We start from the raw sequence: 21,493 nt of genomic DNA, 5'->3' as shown, positions 1-21,493 counted from the left end.
TGTACGGAATGACCTACAGGTATGGAAGCGTAAAAACCATTGTGGAGTAAAAGTGCTTTGAGACTTCTTTTTGAAGAATCTATAAAAAGACTCAATTGTTCTGAATCATACTGGATTTTAAATTGACCCATCAGACCTTCGACATCGATGCAATAAACCAACTTGTCTTTCTGGGCGAAGTAAGGAACGAATTCCTTTTCATGATGTCTGAACCATGAAGATGACACTCCTGGCAACAATAAATTCCTGCTTTTCAGCCTTGATCTGAGTAACTCAGTGGCATCTTTGGGAAGATTCAACTCTCTTACCAAATCATTCATCTCCTCCTGAGAAAACAATTTTGGTCTTGTATCATCTTCAAAGACAGAACTTGATTCATCATCTGGTTCAGGTATGACTTCTACTTCATCAGAGCTAGGGATCTCTTCCAAGGTAGCAGGGGGTTTGGGTACTGGTATATCTGTGCCATGGGGGATGGGACGGATTGCTGAGTGAAGATTGGGGTATGAAATGGAATGCTTCCATTTGGAATTAAATCCTTTCACATCGCATGAATAAAAGTAACAGTCATCACTATGGTTCTTTTGCTCTCGCCATACCGTAGGAATCCCATAACGGAAAGATTTTTTTCTTATCCTTGAACCACTTTTGGAGGTCCTCAACACACCGTTTGCACACCTTATGAGGCACCCAAACTTTATCTTGACCACCAATTTTTAGTCCAAAGTATGCAAAGTATACTTTTTTCACAAAGTTTATAATATTCTGCTGTTGCTTCAACACTGTATATTCACCACAGATGAAACAGAAACTGTCTGGCGAATTAATACACTTTCACAAAGCCCTAACATAACGGTTGAAGAATGACAAGCTAACATGAATTGCGATGAAAAAGTGTGAACAGCCTAGAACCAAGAACCTGATGATGATTCATGCGCAAGTGTGGCATGCAGGAGAGAGCAGCTCTGTGTCTGTACATGAGACGTCACAGTGCTGGCCACGCCCCCTGCACTGACCGGAGATGCTGCTATCTGCCCTGTGTCTCCCTCCCACTGGATTCTTCAGGAAAGATTAACCCCTTCTACCATTAGAAGCACAGACTTAAAACTTGCCTAGCTTATGTATATATTGCTGCCCATCAGATTTAGAAGGCTATATTTTTTTTACGTAACTCGGACAAACCCTTTTTTTTTGGCATTTTATATCTTAAATGCATTTATGTGAATTAATTAATAGTAATTTAGACTTTAAATTTGGTTTAAAACCCATAATATAAAAAATACCAAAAATTTTTTAAAAATGATAAATTTGAAGACAATTTTGCATGTTGTGGGAAATCATGACGTCTAGGAGTTTTTTCAATATTTTATTTGTTTTCAGCACACCAAAATACATGGAGATTAGATGAAAATAATCAAACAGCTTTTTAGTCGCAGACCTGTGTTATTAATTTTTTATTAATAAATACGTTTATTAAGGTTCCTTGCTTATTTTTCATGTTTGCATAAGTTGTATCCTACTGCTTTTATCATTTTTTGGCAAGAAATTCAAGAAGAGATTGCCCTGCCATTTGTCAGAAATAGTGTAAGGTCTCCTACTTGGAGGTTGGACTAGTTGACCTACAAAGTCCCTTCCAACTCTATTAATCTGTAATTGCTACCTACACCTAGATCCAAATGGCTCTTCGAGGTACTCTTTCTTCTCTTTTATTCAGTACTTTATCTTTTTCTTTTTGAAAGATACTATTTTCTTTCTCAAATGTCCAAAATAGCTACATTTTTGTGAAAAAATGAAATAAGTATTTCTTTCTTTTCATTCAAAATTATAATTATAATTATTTTACCATCTCAATTGAGCCACACTTTCCATAGCTATTTAAAGAAGCTGATTAAGTAGTAAAAAAAAAGTTGTCCTTGCTTGTTAGAATCAGAACAGTCCTTTCAGAAACTACGTACATCTATTAATGAGAAGTGCCTATCCCTCAGAGAGAAAAACATAACAGTGTACTTCACTGTTATTCACTACTTCAGTGGATGTCTTTCCATTAGAAGCTATTTCTTCTACAAATTGAAAGATTAGAATTCCATTTCCAGGAAGGCCTTGGTTTTAATATAACAAATTTGATGGTTGGAATAGATTTTCATGCATCTGTGAGTCAGAGATTTGGAAGAGAATCTCAAGTGGCTCAAACTATTTTGCAATATGATATTACCATATAGATGATTGTACCATGATCCATATTGTACTACTTATTCCTACAGACTTCTGCTTAAATTCTGATCTGAACTAGCTTTTTTCCAGAAAAACTACCTTTTCTCTTCAAAGTGACCAGAACTGGAACAATATCTTCTTGAAGCTTCATGAGCAATGTTGTTATCTGGAGAGATTCAAAAAGGCATTAAAAGTTTTGCAACTTTGTATTTACTTTTCCCTCTTAGAAAAAAAAATGGAATGGGAGGAAGGAAAAAAAAAGGAACTGAGTAATCAGTTTGCCCTCTAATGATATGAAACAATTTATAAAAACAATTTCATGTATTCATTGTAATTTGACTGATTATGACATTTTCTTATATTACTTCTTGTTTTCATTGAATCTTCGGCTGAACACCAATTAGCAAAACATTTTTTCTCACTTTAGAAGTAAAATTCTTTAATAAGGTGAAAAATTCTCTTGAAGGGATTGCCTCTCTATAGGTATGTGTTGTGACTCAACAGAAGTCTCCTGTGAGTCTTTTCAGGATGCAAGATTAACAATGCAGCTGGGGCTCGGCGTCTTCTGGTGATAAAAGAACAGATGGTGCCACGCCCTGGTTGCAGGAGTCAACGTTCATTCATTTGTTCATCATTCATTGTTCATCGGTCGTGGTTTGTTTGTGAGAGACACTCGGAGAAGTGATTTGCTTTCTGTAACCCTGATTCAAAGAGACACTTGGAGAAGTGCTTTGCTTTCTTTTTGGACACCTGGTTTTGCCGTAAGAGTTTGTTTTGCATTCTGTTATCTTCTTGCAGAGACTTTGTTTATGTTTATTTTTGGGCTCCCAGCCAGTCTGAGCCGAGGACTGATAAAGTTCTTTCCTTTTAAGTTTGTCTGTTTGTCATCTGTTAACGAGCGAAGAAGGGGAGACAGAACAGATTGACTCCTGCCTGACAAGCCTCAATTTGATTAATTATGGAGCAATTAATTGCTCCATAATTAATCAATGAAAATAGGCAAATGGCTCAACAAATCGCGATTTTGGTGGATCAAATTACACAGCTGCAGAGAGCTGCAACCCCCCCCCCCAGCCAAGGAGGAAGTGCCCAGTAGCCATGCCAGATAAATATGATGAGAGTCTGGCCATGTTTGCCACGTTTCTGGGGCAATGCCAGGTGTTCCTGAGTTTGAGAGCGGAGGACTTTCCCACTGACCGGACAAAGGTGGGATTCATTATCAGTTTGCTCTCAGGCACAGCTGCCCATTGGGCTACCCCCTTGTTAATTCAGCAGAGCCCTTTGTTGGACGACTTCCAGGGCTTTTGCCAGTACTTTAAACAGATGTTTGAAGATCCTATCAAGGGGGAAACATCAGCTAGAAGTCTGAAGTCACTGCAGCAGGGGAGTGGTTCATTGCAGGACTATGTTAGTGAATTCTGGCTGCGTAGCCAGGATTCCACGTGGAATGAACCAGCTCTAATGGACACGTTCCAGGATGGATTGTCTGAGGCCTTGCAGGATGAATTGGTGAGGGTGGACAGGCCACCGACATTCGATGCGTTGGTCCACCTGTGCCTCTGGATAGATGCCCAGCTGCAGAGGCGAAGGCCTCGCCGTGTATTCCAGGAGACCACCAGCATGCCAGTTCAGCAAGGGACTGCAGTGGATTGGGAGGAGCCCATGGAGTTGGGTGCTGTGAGACCTCGAGTGTCACGGACAGAGATGGACAGACGACGTGCTGAAAGATTGTGCTTCTACTGTGGTGCTCTTGGACACCTGGCAGGGAAGTGCCCCAAGAAGAATAGAAGGGTTGCGCGGACTGCAGCCATCCCTCAGCAACGCACTATCATGTCAGACAACCAGCACGTTTGTGCAGCCGTGATACCCCGTTCGCACAAGGTAGCATGCATTCGGGGTGTGTGGAGTCCCAGGGCGGATGCCCTGCCAAGTAAAGTAGAGAACTCTGACCCTGCGAACTCACCTGTTGCATCCTGCGCTGCCGTTTGTCATCCTGTGAGCAAGTAGTCCCTGATGCGGGATGCGCAGTGGGGTGACTGGGTGGAGTGACGAAAAGCAGAAGTGGGGCGGCGTCCCCATGGACTTTGGAAGGGGATCTTTTGAAGTGTCGAGGCCAGCTCTATGTTCCTGCAGGAAACATCCATCGACGGGTGCTCTCGCAAGTTCATTGCACTTCTGCATCAAGACATTGGGGTTTTTTTCGGACGTTGCACCTGGCCTCCCATCAATTTTGGTGGCCCCATCTGAAAAATGACATGCGGAGGTGCGTGGAGTCATGTGCCCAGTGCCAATGGGCCAGGTCTGCAAGGAGAACTCCGCCAAGATTCCAGCCTTTGTTGACTCCGGTCCCCGCAGCACTGGACTTTTTTTCTAGATTCCTGGTGGGGTACCAGTGTCTTGGACCGTGTTCCATGGAGGCCATCACCAACCCTTTTGGGCCACACCCCGATTGTCAGAACCGGGGGAAGGGCCCTGCAGGAAGGGAGTGTGTGGTGGCTCGGCAGGAGTCGGTGGAGCTGCCGCCAGACTCCGACAGCGAGGGGTTATATGAGTTGGCGTTGGAGGAGGTGGAGGACCCTGGACAGGGTGTTGGGGCTTGGCCGGAGCTAGTAGAGCTGCTGCCAAACCTCCGACAGTACGGGGGCTGGGGGGTCGGCCTTGGAGAGGGTGGAGGACCCTGGACAGGGTGTTAGGGCTCGGCTGGAGCTAGTAGAACTGCTGTCAACCTCCGACAGTATGGGGGCTGATGGGTCGGCATTGCAGAGGGTGAAGGACCCTGGAGAGGGTGTTAGGGCTCGGCCGAAGTTGTTAGAGCTGCCATCAACCTCCGATGGTAGGGGGGCTGGTGGGCCGACCTTGCAGAGGGTGAAGGACCATGGACGGGGTGTCGACGCCATGAGGGGCGGAAGGAAACATGGTGGCCACTGGATACCTAGGGAGTTCTGGCTCAAGAGGGTTATTCCTGCAGAGGTTTGGGACTCATGAAAAAGGCACCACAGGAAATGGGTGCGGGCCTTCTTGTGGACAAGTCATTCCAACCACATCCAGACCATCGGAACCCGGGGAAAGGGGCCTGCGGAGGGGGATAGTGTTGTGACTCAGCAGAAGTCTCCTGTGAGTCTTTTCGGGATGCAAAATTAACAATGCAGCTGGGGCTTGTTAGTGGCATCTTCTGGTAATAAAAGAACAAATGGTGCCACGCCCTGGTTGCAGGAGTCAACGTTCATTCATTTGTTCATCATTCATTGTTCATCGGTCGTGGTTTGTTTGTGAGAGACACTTGGAGAAGTGATTTGCTTTCTGTAACCCTGATTCAAAGAGACACTTGGAGAAGTGCTTTGTTTTCTTTTTGGACACCTGGTTTTGCTGTAAGAGTTTTGTTTTGCATTCTGTTATCTTCTTGCAGAGACTTTGTTTATGTTTATTTTTGGGCTTGCAGCCAGTCTGAGCCGAGGACTGATAAAGTTCTTTCCTTTTAAGTTTGTCTGCCTGTCGTCTGTTAACGAGCGAAGAAGTGGGGACAGAACAGGTATGTTTGTAATTTGGCACGGTGAGCTATCTTAAATGTTGTTTAATTTTGAAAGTAATGTATGTGCAACACTGCAAATGACTGATTGTAAAAAGGAACCTTCAAGAAAAAGTAGAAATCAATTAATAAATGTGTAAAAATTCTGCATTTTTACATTCAATACAGAGGTGGGTTCCTCCCAGTATGGTACACCAGAAGATGTAGTGAAACTTTTGTCAGAAGCTTTTTTTTTAAAGCCCTTTTCCCCTGCCGGTTCAGGCAAGGGAAATGAGGTATTAAAAACTAAAAGAAAGAGAGAGGGAGAGAAAGAGAGAGGAAGGAAGGGAAGGGAGAAAGAAAGAGAAAGAAAAAGAAAGAAGGAAACTCACTTTTTAAGCCAGGACTCAGCAAAGGAGAAAAACAAATGCTGTTGCTTTAAATCAGAACTGAGCATGCCTGGCTGTGGAATTCTGGGAGTTGAAGTATACAAGTCTTAATGCTGCAAACTTTAAATTGAAACCTGCTTTAAATTGAAAAGCTGTTCAAAAAGAAGTTTGCAACAGTTTGTTTCTTGGTTAAGGTGACCAGATGTCCCGCTTTTGGCGGGACAGTCATGATTTTTAATAATTTGTCCCGTGGCGTGTTCAAAAAGTCCCAATTTTCCAAAAGAAAGACAATCAATTTTAAAAAGGACGCCGTTAAAAAAAAGTTTTTATTTCTCTGAAGTGTCATTCCCGATGTAGCCTTTAGAGGGCAGTGGTTTCCCTCTCTCTGCTCGGCTCGCTCGCAGCGCCTGACGAGGGGCTAGGCTCCCTCCCCTCCTGCACGTGCGCGTGCCGACGCGCGATGTTTTTCTGCAGGGAGAGTGATGGCTTTCCGGCGGCGGCAGCGCAGCGAGGAGGAGGCTCAGTCCCGGGCTGTCGGGGGTTTTTTTTTTTTTTTGCCCACTTCTCTCGGGCGCCACTCTCCCTGCAGCCATTTCTCCCTCTTTCTCCATTTTGTCCTTTCTCCTCCTTCCCCCCAAAAAGAGAACGAGAGGGAGAAAGAGGAGGTGTGGGGGATAGATAGTGGGATCTTTGCTGCTTTCTGAGCTTGGTGCAGCAAGGATCCCACTATCCCCCCCCTCACCTCCTCTTTCAGAAAGAGGAGGTGTGGGGGATAGTGAGATCCTTGCTGCTTTATTTTCTGGATTAATTGGTGGAAATGTGCTCTCATTCATGATCCATTCCTATGACTTCGTGTATGTCCTGGAATAAATGTACAATAGTTATTGTTTCTTTTTCCATCATATTTTTCTTACAAAAAGATGAAAAGGACTGTTGATGGAGCTACCTGGCATTTGGAAGGCAGGATTGCTCAGGTAGTCCTCGACTTATGCCTGGTAACTGAGTGACTGTTCAAAGTTATAACAGACCCCTCCCTCTCTCCCAAAAGGTACTTACAACCTGGTTCGAACTTCTGATGCCTCATGTCTCCCCTGCAATCACTCCATAACTGACCCACATTTATAGCCATTTGCAGCATCTTGTGGACATATGACTGTGACTTACATTTTTAAAAATTCTACGCACAATACTTTGAAATGTTTTGCTTCAATTTATTTTGTGTGGAATAGTTTGAAATGTTTTACTTCAATTTATTTTGGATAGAATCTTTTTTTAAATAGTCAGGAGTCATTGACACTGAATTTGCACTTTTAATAATCAGGAAGCACATACTGAGTTTCTTTGAAAGAAAATCCAATAATTTAAAAATCCAATAATTTGTTTCCTAGTATAATTTGATTGCTTATTAGTAACCTATGACTATCACTAAGTGTTGTAGCTTATGATTCTTGATGAATGTATTCTATTTTATTTTTCTTTATGTACACTGAGAGCATATTCATCAAAGACAAATTCCTTGTGTGTCCAATCACATTAGGCTAATAAACTATTCTATTCTACTCTGCTCTACTGTACTCTACTCTAGTCATTTCTATTTCAATTCTAACAAGGAGTTTAGCTTCTCTCTCTTGAAAATGTAAGCTAGCATAAGGCATTATAATGCAAGCTAGCCTTAGCTTTCAAATAGTTCATTTAGTGACCAAAGTTACAATGGCATTGAAAAAAGTGACTGATGACCATTTTTCACACTTAGCGACCATTGCAGCATCCTCATGGTCACGTGATCAAAATTTTGATGTTTGGCAACAGATTTGTATTTATGATGGTTTCAGTGTCCTGGGGTCATGTAATCGCCTTTTGTGACCTTATGACAAAGTCAAATGGGGAAACCAGATTCACGTATGTTACTAACTTATCAGCTGCAGTTATTCCCTTAAGAACTGTGGCAAGAAAGGTGGTATAATGGGTTTAGTGACCAAAGTTACAATGGCATTGAAAAAAGTGACTGATGATCATTTTTCACACTTAGCGACCATTTTCATACTTAGCGACCATTACAGCATCCTCATAGTTACGTGATCAAAATTTTGATGTTTGGCACAGATTCATATTTATGATGGTTTCAGTGTCCTGGGGTCATGTAATCGCCTTTTGTGACCTTTTGACAAAATATAAATTTTTTAATCAAGCCCCCACCCCCACCCCCCACCCCGGTCAATGGTGTCCCTCTTTACCAATCTGAAAATCTGGTCACCTTATTCTTGGTCAACTGAACAACAAACTGGATAAAAGGTGGGATTCTTATATGGTTCTAAGTTTTTAAAGCTTTGGGATTTGTACAACATGGGCTTTGTGTTTCTATGAGTTTGGATCATTCCGTGCTTGTGAATGAAGAACCAAACTTTCTATAGGCTCATTATCTCATTATCTCTATCTGGTAGGAATATGGAATGAAACCTTCTGGGAATAATATTTTATTTTTGGGGGGGTTGCCTCCCACAGAGGGAAGGGAAAAAGGAAGGAAGGAAGGAAGGAAGGAAGGAAGGAAGGAAGGAAGGAAGGAAGGAAGGAAGGAAGGAAGGAAGGAAGGGAAAATCAGCACAACAATTTAGGGCTAGCAGGCTACTCAGGTCATCTAGTCTAACCCCTTGCTGCAGCAGGAAACCTTACATTGTCTGGATTATTTTGGTGCCTCTAACAGAGAGAAAACTTGCCAGAAAGGAGAAGGAGTTTACTAGGACAAGGCTGCCATGCAGAGGAAGACAGTGATAGTCCTTGACTTATGACTACAATTGAGTCCAAATTTTTGATTGTTAAGCAAGGGCGTTGCTAAGTGAGGTTCACCACCTTTTACCTAATCCATGATATCTCCTGGTGAGTGACATCAATTTGGCCATGCCCACCCAGTCACATGACCATCAGGCCACGCCAACAAAATAGGCCACACTTGCTGAATAGGTAGAAAAAAAATTGAAACCCACCCCTGATTCAATAATAAATGGTTAGTTAATAAAACAATCTGTGGAATCAATTGAAAGATATGTACCAAATGTAAGATTTGGCTTATATTTTAATTTGACAATTCCAACTTCATTTTTTAATTTTGCTCATGGGCACCCAGTGTAACAATTTAGAAAATGGTTCATGTAATCCAAAATGAAGTTAAGTAGATTCTAAAACTAGCCAAAGTTAAGGCATATTACTACAAAATAATTGTTTTATTTTAATTGCTTTTAATCAGAATATATATACACACACAACTTATCCATGTTCCAAAAATATTATATTTTTCTTCTACTCCACAGCTATTGCTTTCTTCTATAATTAACCAATCATCTGTAAAAATCTGACATATAAGCAAGAAGTATGAGGTATCTATTTACATATAGCTTATGTAACTGTATATTATTTTGTAGTAATATACCTTAACTTTAGCTCTTGGTTATCTTTGTGGTTCTAATGAAACTAATGCTCAGGCAGCTATTATGCAGTAAAGTTTCCTGGCCATAAATAGGCTCTTTGGCACTTGACAGAACTCTTAGTAAAACTTTTAAACAACAGTTGTTCAACTGAGTCTGACTGGTTCTACATAAGCACCGCAGGCTACCATGTGCTCTAGACATATTAACTAAATCACATTTTATTTCAATTTGACCTGCATCATGAATTAAAAGTAAGATCTCTTTACTCCATGTACATACATACATTTTTGCAACCTTCCCAAAATAGTATTTTTCAAATTTGTTGGACTATGGGCACATATAAGGGACGTAATAGCTCAGTGGCTAAGATGCTGAGCTTGTCGATCAGAAGGTTGGCAGTTCAGTGGTTCAAATCCCTAGCGCCATGTAATGGACTTAGCTCCTGTTACTTTGTCCAAGCTTCTGCCAACCTAGCAATTTGAAAGCACATAAAAATGCAAATAGAAAAACAGAGACCACTTTGGTGGGAAAGTAACAGTGCTCCATGTGCCTTTGGTGTTTAGTCATGCCAGCCACATGACCACAATTTTTATATCTTATTAATATAAAAATTAATAAGAATTCAAAATATTATTTGTACAATTAATTACTAACTTTAGTTACTAACTACTAACTTTGGGTACTAACTTTGTACTAACTTCAGCTAGTTTTTAAAGTGTTGAAAATGATTCATGTATCATTTTAAATTTAACATCAAATTAAATTGATTTTAAAGACCTTATCTTTGACTCTTTCTGCTACATGTCTGTAATTCTGGTGGCTACAAAATTATTTCATTATCATGTAAAAGAAATTTTTATACTCATTATCCCCTATATTCAGAAAAGCCATATGAAAAGAAAGTTTTTATAGATATCTGCTCAACACACAATGAAAAGTCCCTAGTAAGCTGCAAATAATTAGACAGCCTTTCCCAATGTGGTATGCTTCTGATCAAAGATTCTTGATCACAGCTGCAATTATCTCAATCATTCAATTTCTGTTTAGGTTTTTTTTTTTACAGGTGTTGCATTTGGAAGAGACCTGTTTTATGGTGAATGCAATGCAAAACCAGAAGAAATAATGGCTATGATTGGATACTGCATCAGGCCCCATTATCTTACATCTTAAGTACTGGAAAAAATTATTTTATCAAAGTCTGCAATTGGCATGCTCCTTTGACTTATTTATACATTATAAAGGACTTCCAAAAGGGTTTTGGAAAAAATGGCGGAGCCTAACCCTGCCTTACAAACCCTAGAACTGGAGAAGAAGGAAAATAAAGATATTGTTAGGAGAAATGTCCTTCTAGGTTCAGTTCCAAGTGGGGAAAAAGACACTGGAAACATGGAGGCTGCTTGGAAAGATGGTTTTAATAGTGAACAGGACAACATGGCTAGAGGTCCTAGGCAAAAAGGGGATCACATGCTTCAAAGATGTTGAGTGAAGAAAAAGAAGCGAAGGGGCTTGCTGAGAGTTCCTGAGTTTTTTTATACTCTCTGTTTGGCCTCACCTCTCTCCTGTTCCTGTGTAAGAAATGAATTCTGATCCCAGGGACTTAGCTAACTTTGTAGGTTGTGTGTCTTTTGAATCCCAAGCTTGGTTGTGTTCCCAGGTGCCCTGTAGTAAGATGGGTAAAGGGCTAATACTCTCAAGCCTTAATCCCATCATCCTGGAACCAAAGGGGGGTATCTTTGTTATGTAGAATAGATTTTAAATGGCCCATTGACAAAGGTGGGGGCTATTAAGAGTGAGTCCGTTTCCTACGTAAAAAACATGTTTCTCTGGCTCCTTATTGATAAAGATGGGGGAATGAGTTTCTACCTCCCTTTAGGGGAAAATATTCTGTCCTTTTAATATTTTCTAAAATATTTCATTTTCTAGGAGAGAGGTGAGTGCTAACTTCCTACAATATGAAAGATTAGAGTGTTTGAAAAGAGATTGTGGTGGTGGTGATGAGGATCGTGCTTCACTCATGTCGAGGCCATACTATTGAGATACATAGAATGGCGTTTCTAAGCCTTATACTTCTTTGAATATCTCTTTTACATCATATTTCCAAACCTTTTCAAAATAAACACCACTTTCTGCCTTGAAATTAATGGATTTAAATGCTGATCTTCTATAAGCAATATTATCAATAATGTTTTTATTTTAAACTATTTTTAAAAGATATTTGTTCTACATTGTCTTACTTGTCGCATAATTATGTATTTCATAAATACATAACAAATAAATTAACTCAAAGACCTTGACTACAAAAGACTAAGAGAACAAGCTTTATACTCATATTATAACTCTAGCTGTCACACATTTACCTGGATGGCTGTTGCATTCCATCTTCAGGCATTTTCCCCCCCAAATTTCTCATAAATGTATCCTACTGCCTATCCAGTCATATTGTGAAGCCCCTTAGACATAATTTATATAATGGGTAAGAGTACCTGTTTGCCTACAGTCCACATAGATTCTGCTCTCATAGGTAACAATGCTGGGATGATGTTAAATATGAGACAACATTAACTTCTGAAGAATAAAACAGCAGGAAAAGGAACAGCAAATGACATCTACAATTTTGGCTAACTAGCTAAATAAGCTAGCACTTTTTCCCCAATGCCATGCCAACTAGGTTGTGACTAATGTGTCTGATTTATGCCAGCTGAGCTGTGTGCTGCATTCAATAACATTTCATTGCCAGCTCAAATATAATGTGTGAACATCTGTGGCATTTTTTCTGTTTACTGCAGTGCTACAAATTAGACAGATATTTCATCTTGCATAGTACTTATTTATGTTGCAATTTTACTATTTTAAAAAAATAATTCAAAGAGGTAAACATCATGCATAATATCCCTTCTTCTCCTATTTTTCTCACAACAACCCTGTGAGGTTGGTTGGAGAGGGCAGGGAGAGAGGGAGAGGGGAGCAATCTGAAATTGGAGGAGCTTTTGGTCTCCCTTTGGTCACAGCACTCCCTGATTTCTTTGGAGTTTTCTAGAGCCATTACCCAGAGTTGCAGGGTTGTTGGACCTATTACTTTGGTCCCTCCCCTGGGGCTGATGGAGTCAGAGAGAACTGAGTGTTAGCCTTGTTGGTCTGCTGCACAGTCCATTTGAAGACTTGTGTGCTGCTTGAAATCAGGAGCTTCTTGGAGATTCCAGTATTCCCTGTGGTTTCTGGAGGAAGTGGGGAAAGATGAAATGATAGAAGAAATGTCTAGAACATTGCTGGTGCTCAACAAAGGACAAACTCAACTGCAAAAATGTCAGATCTGCTATTAAGGCCTATTGTGTGACTGTAAAGCTGGTGAACTGTCAATACCTCCACTCTTATTGTATCTGTCATCTCCCCTCCCCCTCCCCCCACAGCCCTTTTTTCAGTAGCATGGACCCTCTTGGATAAAGGTGACTGAAAATCATCTGATAGGGTCAGTGATGGGATTCAAATAATTTAACAACCGGTTCTCTGTCTTATTGATCGGCTGAGTAGGTGTGGCTGGGTGGGCATGTGACTGTGTGGCCATGACCAACTCAATGTCACTCATGTCAAGGGGCCGTGGAGATGCTGCAACAGTTGTAAGTATGAAAAACAGTCATGTCACTTTTGCCCTAAATACCAAGCATTAGATTAGAAATGAGGGAATACACACTGAAGATCAATGACAGTCACAGCCACTGTTCCCTCTAAGGTGTGCGGGTGCGCAGCCGCGCACGTGGCAACAAAACACCATGCAGCAGTTTCCAACTGACGCCCAGTGTTTTTTGTGAGACGCCTTCCACGATAATAGGAGGGGAGAGCCAGCCTGGAGACAGCAATCACAAGGCAGGAAGTAGCAGAGAGGAGGGGTGTGGGGGTTGGGAGAAGGCATGGGACCGGCTCCCAGCAGCGGCTGCTCGGATTTGCCATTTGAGAGAGAGAGAGAGAGGAAGGGAGGGAGGGAGGAGGAGGAGGAGGGGAGTGAGGGAGTGAGGGAGAGCGCGAGTGTGTGTATCCCTCCTTGCTTCAGCCCAACACTCTCGCTGGCATCCCGGCCAGACAAGAAGGACTGCAGAGGGTCCTTCTTCTGGAAGGAATGAGCCAGATTGGCTTCCGTTTTCGATCTGCTACCCAAAGACTGAACGGAGAAGCAAAGAGGCAGGAGAGACAAAGCAGGAGAGATGAAGCGAGAGCCAATCCAGGTCATTCCTTCCAAGAGGCAACTTTCCCATCGAATGACTCACTGCCCTAGACTCAAGAAGACTCTCTGCAGTCCCTCTCATCCGTCCGGGATGCCAGCAAGAGTGTTGGGCTGAAGGAAGGAGGGATTCTCTCTCTTTCTCTTTTTCTCTTTCTCTCTCTCTCTCTCTCCCTCCCTCCCTCCCTCTCTTTAAGAGAGAGAAAGAGAGAGTGAGTGAGTTAGTTAGTTGGTGGGCAGACCTAGCACTTCGTTAAGTTTGTTTCTCTGTGTGTTGTGTATATATACATGTCTCAATGGGTGCAATTGTGCAAGCATTTTTTTCCTCTTTAAAAGAATTTTTGGATTTCTCCTCACCAAACCTTTAAGACTGAAAGAGTTAGAGTTGAAATATAAAGAGATTGTCAATTGCCATACTGTTAGATTGATAGGCAATTATGGACTATCTTGATTATATCCTCCTTAGAAAGAATATGCTACTGTATGGTTGAGAAAAAGATCAAACTTCATTCCATGGAAACCCAAAAAAGTTCATCGGGAGGGTTTCTTTCTATGATGGGCTTCTTGGGTCAACGTGAATATCAGTTATCAAAAATGTAGGTAGAAAATTAAGCAGGTAATAGGCAATTACAAAAAGGGAAGCCAACTTTCTGAATCTGTTTCTTTGTACTTAGTGACTTATAAATACACTAATGTTCTGAAAACCTGACCTAAATTATTATATATTTTAAATAGCTGTAAAGTTATGCTGAAAAAGTTATTCTCACGGTATTGTGATAAATTCAATAAAAAGAAAGGAATTCTTGATGAACTTAAGGAGAAATGAGAGTATTGGATAGTAAATGGACAAATAAAATTGCCAATCAAAGAGAATATTTGCACCACAGGGTTGAAATGAGATGTTCTCTCTTACACTTTCCTCTTCCTCTCTTCTCTCTCTGTCTCTCTCATCCTCTTTCTCTTTGTCTCTCTTCTCTTTCTCTCTCCCTCTTTTCCATTCTTCTGTCACTTTCTCCTTCTCCCTTCTCTCTCCTCTTTGTCTCTTTCTGTCTCTTTCACACTCTTTCTCTTTGTCTCTCTTTCTCTCTACTTCTTTCCCACTCTTCTGTCTCTTTCTGTCTCTCTTCCCTCTTTTTTTCTTCCTCTCTCCCACTCTTTTATCACTTTCTCTCTACTGCCCAACCTGTCCCCATACTTATCTTCGATTGATCATGTTTGCAATAATTTACCTTCTTTCCTAAATAGGCGCAGTTCCCTTACTGGATCACTCGCTCACTCAAACACACACACACACACACACACACACACACACACACACTCATGCACGCACAAAACCATTTTTCTCCATTCCAATTCGGATCCTATAAATCAATTGCTCTGTGAAACATCTGTGAAAAAAATTCAGGTGCTCAGGCATGAAAATGTGCTGCTCAAATACTATACTTTTCCACACACACTGAAAAAAAATTAGAGGGAACATTGGTCACAGCCATCATGGAAACCTAAACCATTCTGCCTGAATACCTTCCTTTTCATCCGCAATACCTGCAACCAAGTGGCATGGAATTCGTCCCCATGCCTGAACACCCCAGGGAGCCACTCTCATCTTTTTCCTAAATGAATGGATGACATCCTTGAAGGAAGGGTGGGAAAATACCAGTTGGGCTGTGTGGGAAGTGCTGAAAACCCATAAAGCACAAGCTGACAAGTGTTGCAGATCCGAAGAGCTGTTTTGAGTCAGGAGCAAGGTCTACCTCTTGATGAAGTACTAGAACTAAAACTCCTGTGCAAGTTTATAATGCCTTTTCCAATAGTGAAAGTAATCAACCCTGTTACAGTACAGCTCAATCTCCCTCGTCTGCTAGGGAAAGTGCATCTGGTCTTTCATAACAGCTTATTAAAGCTGGCAGTATGCTCCCTGATCAGGATGGTAGATCATGCACCCCCAAAACCAATAGTGGTGCAGTTTTCGACTCAAAAAATTTTAGAGTCAAAATTGCATAGGGGCAGGTTGCAGTATCTTGTGCAATGGAAGGGATACCTTCTCTTCAAAGCCAGTTGGGTCAAGAGCTGGGATGTGAAAGCAGATAGGTTGGTTAAACAGTTTCACGATGAGTTCCCTCAGAAACCTAAGGGTCTTCTCGGGGGGGGGGGGGGGATGAAGGGTTAAGGTGAGCCTTGACTAATTTTCCCCTGTATGTTTTGTCTTGCAAAAAATCCTCTTCAATTGAGTTACAGATATCTGGAGTTGTGTAGTCAAAATAAAATATTTTCTCTTGGGAACCAAGGACGTTTTCACACCTGGCCAGAAGAAGGAGGAGTGATGTCACCAGATCACCAGATGGTGCCTTAATTAGACCATATGACTGATTGTTTGGGGTTGAGGGGAAAACCTTTACTTTTAACCAGGTGACAACTATGGGACTCTTCAGAGTCTGTTTTCACCAGATTTGTGCCAATATGATATCTATCCAATAAAACTATTCTTTGACTCTTCAATAACAACCTTTTATAGAACATATTGCCATAGTCAAGCTGTGAGATAATTAGTGCATAAGTGATTTATTTTTGATACTCCCAATCCAGGAATGGGCACAAGTATAGTACACTAATCTTGAATGGGGGAATACAACTCCTTGTAAGTCGAAAGATTGAGATATCAAAATAGTATCATCATCATATTTTACACTATTCAATGTTATTGTCATCAGGATTAAACACTTTTCTTATTTTCATAATTAATGTTTATTATTTCCTGAGGACATGAAGAGCAATGAGATAAATAACTTGTTCTAACAATGTTCTGAAGAAATATTACATTATATTTTTCTGTAATAACTCTTAATTCCGATTACTAATATTAGATATAAATATTAGGTTGCCAAACTAAACTAACTAGGTTATGTTTGGTGGATTATATCAGCAGTCCCAATCTTTGTGGATTGGCAGCCCAGCTGGGGAGGGGGGAAACTGGACTGTGTGAGTAGTAGGTTGGCACAAGCACAGCTTGATTTGCTAAAGTTGAGCTGCACATGTATGTGCATGTACATTGACCTGCCACTCATGCAAGTTGAGCTGCATGTGCACACGTGCATGTTGGCCCATCACTCTTATGGCCTGGTTCCAAATACCATGCCATAGCCCAGGGGTTGAATCCGCTATATTATATGTTATCCATAGGATAAAAATTCTTGAAAAAGAGCTTGAAAAATCATGTTTCTATGATCAAATGCAATATCAGTTTAGGAAACTAAAAGTTTGAAAGTTCTTTAAGACTATAAATGTATACAAGTATGTATTATTACTGGATTTAAGTTAGTTTATTAATTTTGATCTGTAAATGTAAATTTGGATATATTTCTGCATTTTTTTTCTTTTTTCCATATCAGAAAATTGAAATGAACTGTTTGCTAAACTACCCTAATCAGGGAAAAGGAAAGAATATCACTTGTTATGTCTGTCCACTGAATGGTGCTCATTTAACTTCTTGAGTATCCTCCATTGAATTTAGCAGCTGAGCTCAGGAGGCAATTAATGTTCATCTCAATCCAAGAAACAAATATAATGATAGTAGAATTAAAACAAATCATATATGATATGTTTCTATATTTACAAAAGAAATTTAATATACCATATTTTTGTAGAATAAAATGCACATTTTTACCCCAAAAAGGAGGGTGAATATCTGGGTGCGTCTTATATTCCGAATGTAGCCCCACCCACCCAATCCACGCATCACATTTTTGGATGGTTCCAGGCAGTGGGGATCCTTACTTCCACCAGATTTTCATAACGTATCTAGTAAGACAGTTGCCACGATCTCCACTGCCTGGAACACCTTCGTTTCAGATCTGCCACCTTCCGCATGCCTGGTTGAGGATCCACCACCCTCTTCCCTACATAGCACTGTTCCCTCTAAGGTGCACGGCTGCGTGGCCGCGCACATGGCAAGAAAACACCGCGCAGGACTTTTCAACTCCCGCGCAGTGATTTCCACAGGCTCCGGAAGCTGGGGAGGAGGTCCTTTGCAGGCCGGTCTAACTGCTGCTGCCTTCTCCTCCTCTAACAGCACCGCCGGATTTGCTGCCCGGCGCTGCAGCTTTGAGGAGCTTTTGAGGCTACGGGAGCCAGTAGGAAGGCGGCAGAGGGGCGGGAGCAGGAAAAAAAGCCCCGATAGCCTGTGGGAGATAGGGAAGTAGGCATTAACAGTAAGTTTCTAAAGGATAACTCAGCACGAAGGAAGCTGAGGGAAAGAAGCCGTTTTCTAGCTGATTGACAGGGAGGCTGTTCCCTCCTGGATCAAAGTTACTGAGGAGAGAAGCGGTGGCAGCAGCAACAGCAGCAGCAACTGCAGCAACCAACTCTCAAACAAGTTGAAACCCAAGCCGGATATGCACATGTTCTCTGAATCCAGCCTCTGCGTTCGAGGTTTTTTTCGCAGGAAGGGGGAGTCGAGCTCGTGCTCTGCAGATTTTATTTGATTTTAGAAATAGAAAGTAAGGGCTTCTTGGTCCACCTGGACTGGAAAGTCAAAATCCAGAAAATTAACCTTGTTTAGGAAAGTTTTGCACTGATGGAAAAATAGTGTTTTCCAGTGAAAGTTTTTTCCCTACTTTTCCTTGTTTGCTTTTTTGGCCTCTATTCCTTCTCTTCACTCCTCTTTTCTTTCTTCCTTTTTTCTTCCTTTTTTCTTTCCTTCCTTCCTTCTTTCTTCCTTTCCTCTTTCTCTCTCTTTCTTTTTTCTGCCTCTTTTTCTTATCCTCCCACCCTCCTCTCCCCTTTCTTTTTCTCTTTTTCCTCTTTCCTTTTTTGTCTTTCCCTCTCCCTCTGTCTCTCTCTCCCTCTCCCTTCTTTCCTTCCTCCCTTCCTTCCTCTCCCCTCTTTGTTTGCTTCTTTAAGTGCTCCAATTGCTAATCTACATCAGTTGGTAATTTATTCATAACTTGCTAATATCACTGCAGACTATTGGATAGTAAGGGGGAAAGAATAGTCCTCAACTTACAACAGTTCACTTAATGACTAAAGCTACATCAGCACTGAAAAAAGTGAATTACAGCTGCTCTTCACACATAATCATTGCAGCATCCCCATGGTCATATGATCAAAATTTGGATCTTTGGCAACTGCCTCATATTTATGATGGTTACAGTATCCTGGGGTCACCTTTTGCAACCATCTGCCAAGGAAAGTCAGTAGGAAAGTCAGACTGACTTAACAACCAGGTTACTGATTTAACCGCAGTGATCTACTTAACTGTAGCAAGAAAGGTTGTAAAATGGGGCAAAACTCACTTAACAAATGTCTCACTTAGCAATAGAAACTTTGGGCTCAATTATGGTCGTAGATTGAGGACTACCTGTATAGGGAGATTTCTTTACTTAATGGATATTTACATGGTAGAATTGAGTTTCAAATTACACTAATTTCATTGTCTTGGGTGACATCTATGAAAAAAATCCAGGTGCTCAGGTATGAAAATGTGCTGCTCAAACACTATACTTTTCCGCTCACACTGAAAAAAAATTAGAGGGAACATTGCTACATAGTCATAAAATAGGACAGCTTTATCATGACAGCTGTTCGAGCAGATGGTGAACTGTCTTCTGCTTCCGATCGTGCTCCTGGATGGGGAAACCATCACCAGTGGGCTCCAGCAGGTTGACCAGAGCCACCTATGCCATGGAGGAACCCCCACCCCACTCTGTACCTCCCCCCCTCTCCCCTACCTGCTTTGCCTTTGTCTGTGCATGGTGGGGAAGAGCTGGAGGAAAACTCGGGTGTGAGGGGGAAAGAGCATGGAATTTGAGGGGGTTCTTCCGCATGCCAGGTTTTTGGTATTGGGAAAGAAAGCTTTTTCAGGTGGCAGGGCCACAATTCCCTCCCCGATTGCAAAAACGGTGTGTGCAGCAGGCACTCACCTTCTCTTTCCTCCTGGCCAGATCCACTGCCTGAAACGCCTTCGTTTCAGATCCGCCGCCTTCCGCACACACTGTTTTTGCAATCGGGGAGGGAATCGTGGCGCTGCCACCCGAAAAAGCTTTTCTTCCCGATACCAAAAACTTGGCATGCAGAAGGCTGCTTTGGGTCCTGTCGCTGAGTGTGGGCTTCACAGCCAGAGGGGTCCCCCCCACTCTTCCCATTACAAAGTTTCCTGATAGGAAAACCGCATGGATCGGTCCCCTGACAGCTGGCCTGAAAGGACTGCTTGATCAGGATTGGGGGGCATGGACCCCCATTTCATGCTTCCTTTCACCCCCGCTCCCCTCTGAGCTCTTCCCCCCCACCCACAGACAAAGGCGAAGCAGCCGGCGGCAGGGGAAAGTGGGGAAAGGCATGGGGTGGGGGTTCCTCCATGGCACAGGTGGCTCCGCTCAACCTCCTGGAGCCCACTGGCGGTGGTTTCCCCATCCAGGTGAAGCATGATTGGAAGAGGAGGCAGTTCACCGTCTGCTCGAATGGCTGTCATGATAAAGCTGCCCTGTTGTATGAATTTGTAGGGAAGAGGGCGGTGGATCTTCAACAGGATGTGTGGAAGGCGGCGGATCTGAAACGTTCCAGGCAGTGGAGATCACGGTAACTGCCTTAAGCCTCCTGCGTAGTGCCCGCTTCGCCTACCGAGTCCTGACCCCGCACTTCCCAGGGCCGCTTTGGGGATTGGGCTCCGACCAAAGCAGTAAAGGTGCTGGATGCTTGCTGAGAAGCCTGACAACGTGTTTATGAGATGGCAGCATCCAGAAGGACTGAAGTGCTGTTCTCTATCACGTTTGTTGAGAGAAAGCCAGACTTTCAATGCCTACAGGTAGGAAATGCCTATAAGTAGGAAGATGGGGTGTTTCAAGAGTGGAGCCTTCAGTGCCAAGTTCCTCTTCTGCCTCTATGAAAATCATACTCCACCCCCCCTCCAGTTAAATACACATAGGTGATAGGGTTTGTTTTAAATGGATAAAAAGCTCATTATCAAAATCTGAGTGGAAGTGAGAATGTGTTTAAGTCTAATGCAAAAATCCTTGCCTTCCCAAAAACTGATTCTGCAATTATTGGCTTTAACTTTAAGAAATGTTTCCGAACTTCCAGTTTGCTCATTGAGCCAGTTTTTTATCCTTCCCAGGCTCCAGAGGCTTTCCTGGAGCCTGGGCAGGGCAAAAATGGCCTCCCCTGGCCCTTCGGAAGGCCCAAAATCAGCTGGCTGGCACGCACATGCATGCTGAAATTGACGGCTTGCATGCCGGCAGAAATGGCTCCGAGTGCCATAGGTTCGTTATCACAGCTATATAACATTAGATTCTCCAATCCCTTCAAAGCATTTGAAATCAGCCTTGCGTTTATTTTCATTGTTGTTGCCTTCGGAATATTGAGAATGCTTAGGGAATACCGTAAGCTAGCCAATATGAGAGAATATTTGTATGAGAATGTAATCCATAATCACTTAATTATCTCCCACTCTATACAGAAGGGAAATATAGCACTAGCACTCACTTCATGTTTTGTTAGAGGTATGAATCAATGAAGGACTTTTCAGTATTTCATGATCAAGTGGGTAGTAAACTGTAGATAGAGAGTTAAGAATTTACCATATGTCCTTCCTTTGCCTATCATTTTACCTTATTTGAAATAATAAGGTAAGGTGGCCTGGAAATATTTCCCTCCATCCCATGCTGAGTGGGTAAATAAGTCTGATGTCAGAGCTCCTAAACTCTTGAAAAAGTTCCATTCTAATATCCTGATAAACCCTAGTTGTGATATGTTTTGTTAT

The sequence above is a fragment of the Thamnophis sirtalis genome, unplaced genomic scaffold (genome assembly GCF_051295495.1).
Source record: "Thamnophis sirtalis isolate CommonGarterSnake01/CBP01778 unplaced genomic scaffold, rThaSir2_p1.2 scaffold_4, whole genome shotgun sequence".
NCBI lineage: Eukaryota > Metazoa > Chordata > Lepidosauria > Squamata > Natricidae > Thamnophis > Thamnophis sirtalis.
Note: the sequence above shows the minus strand (reverse complement) of the source record.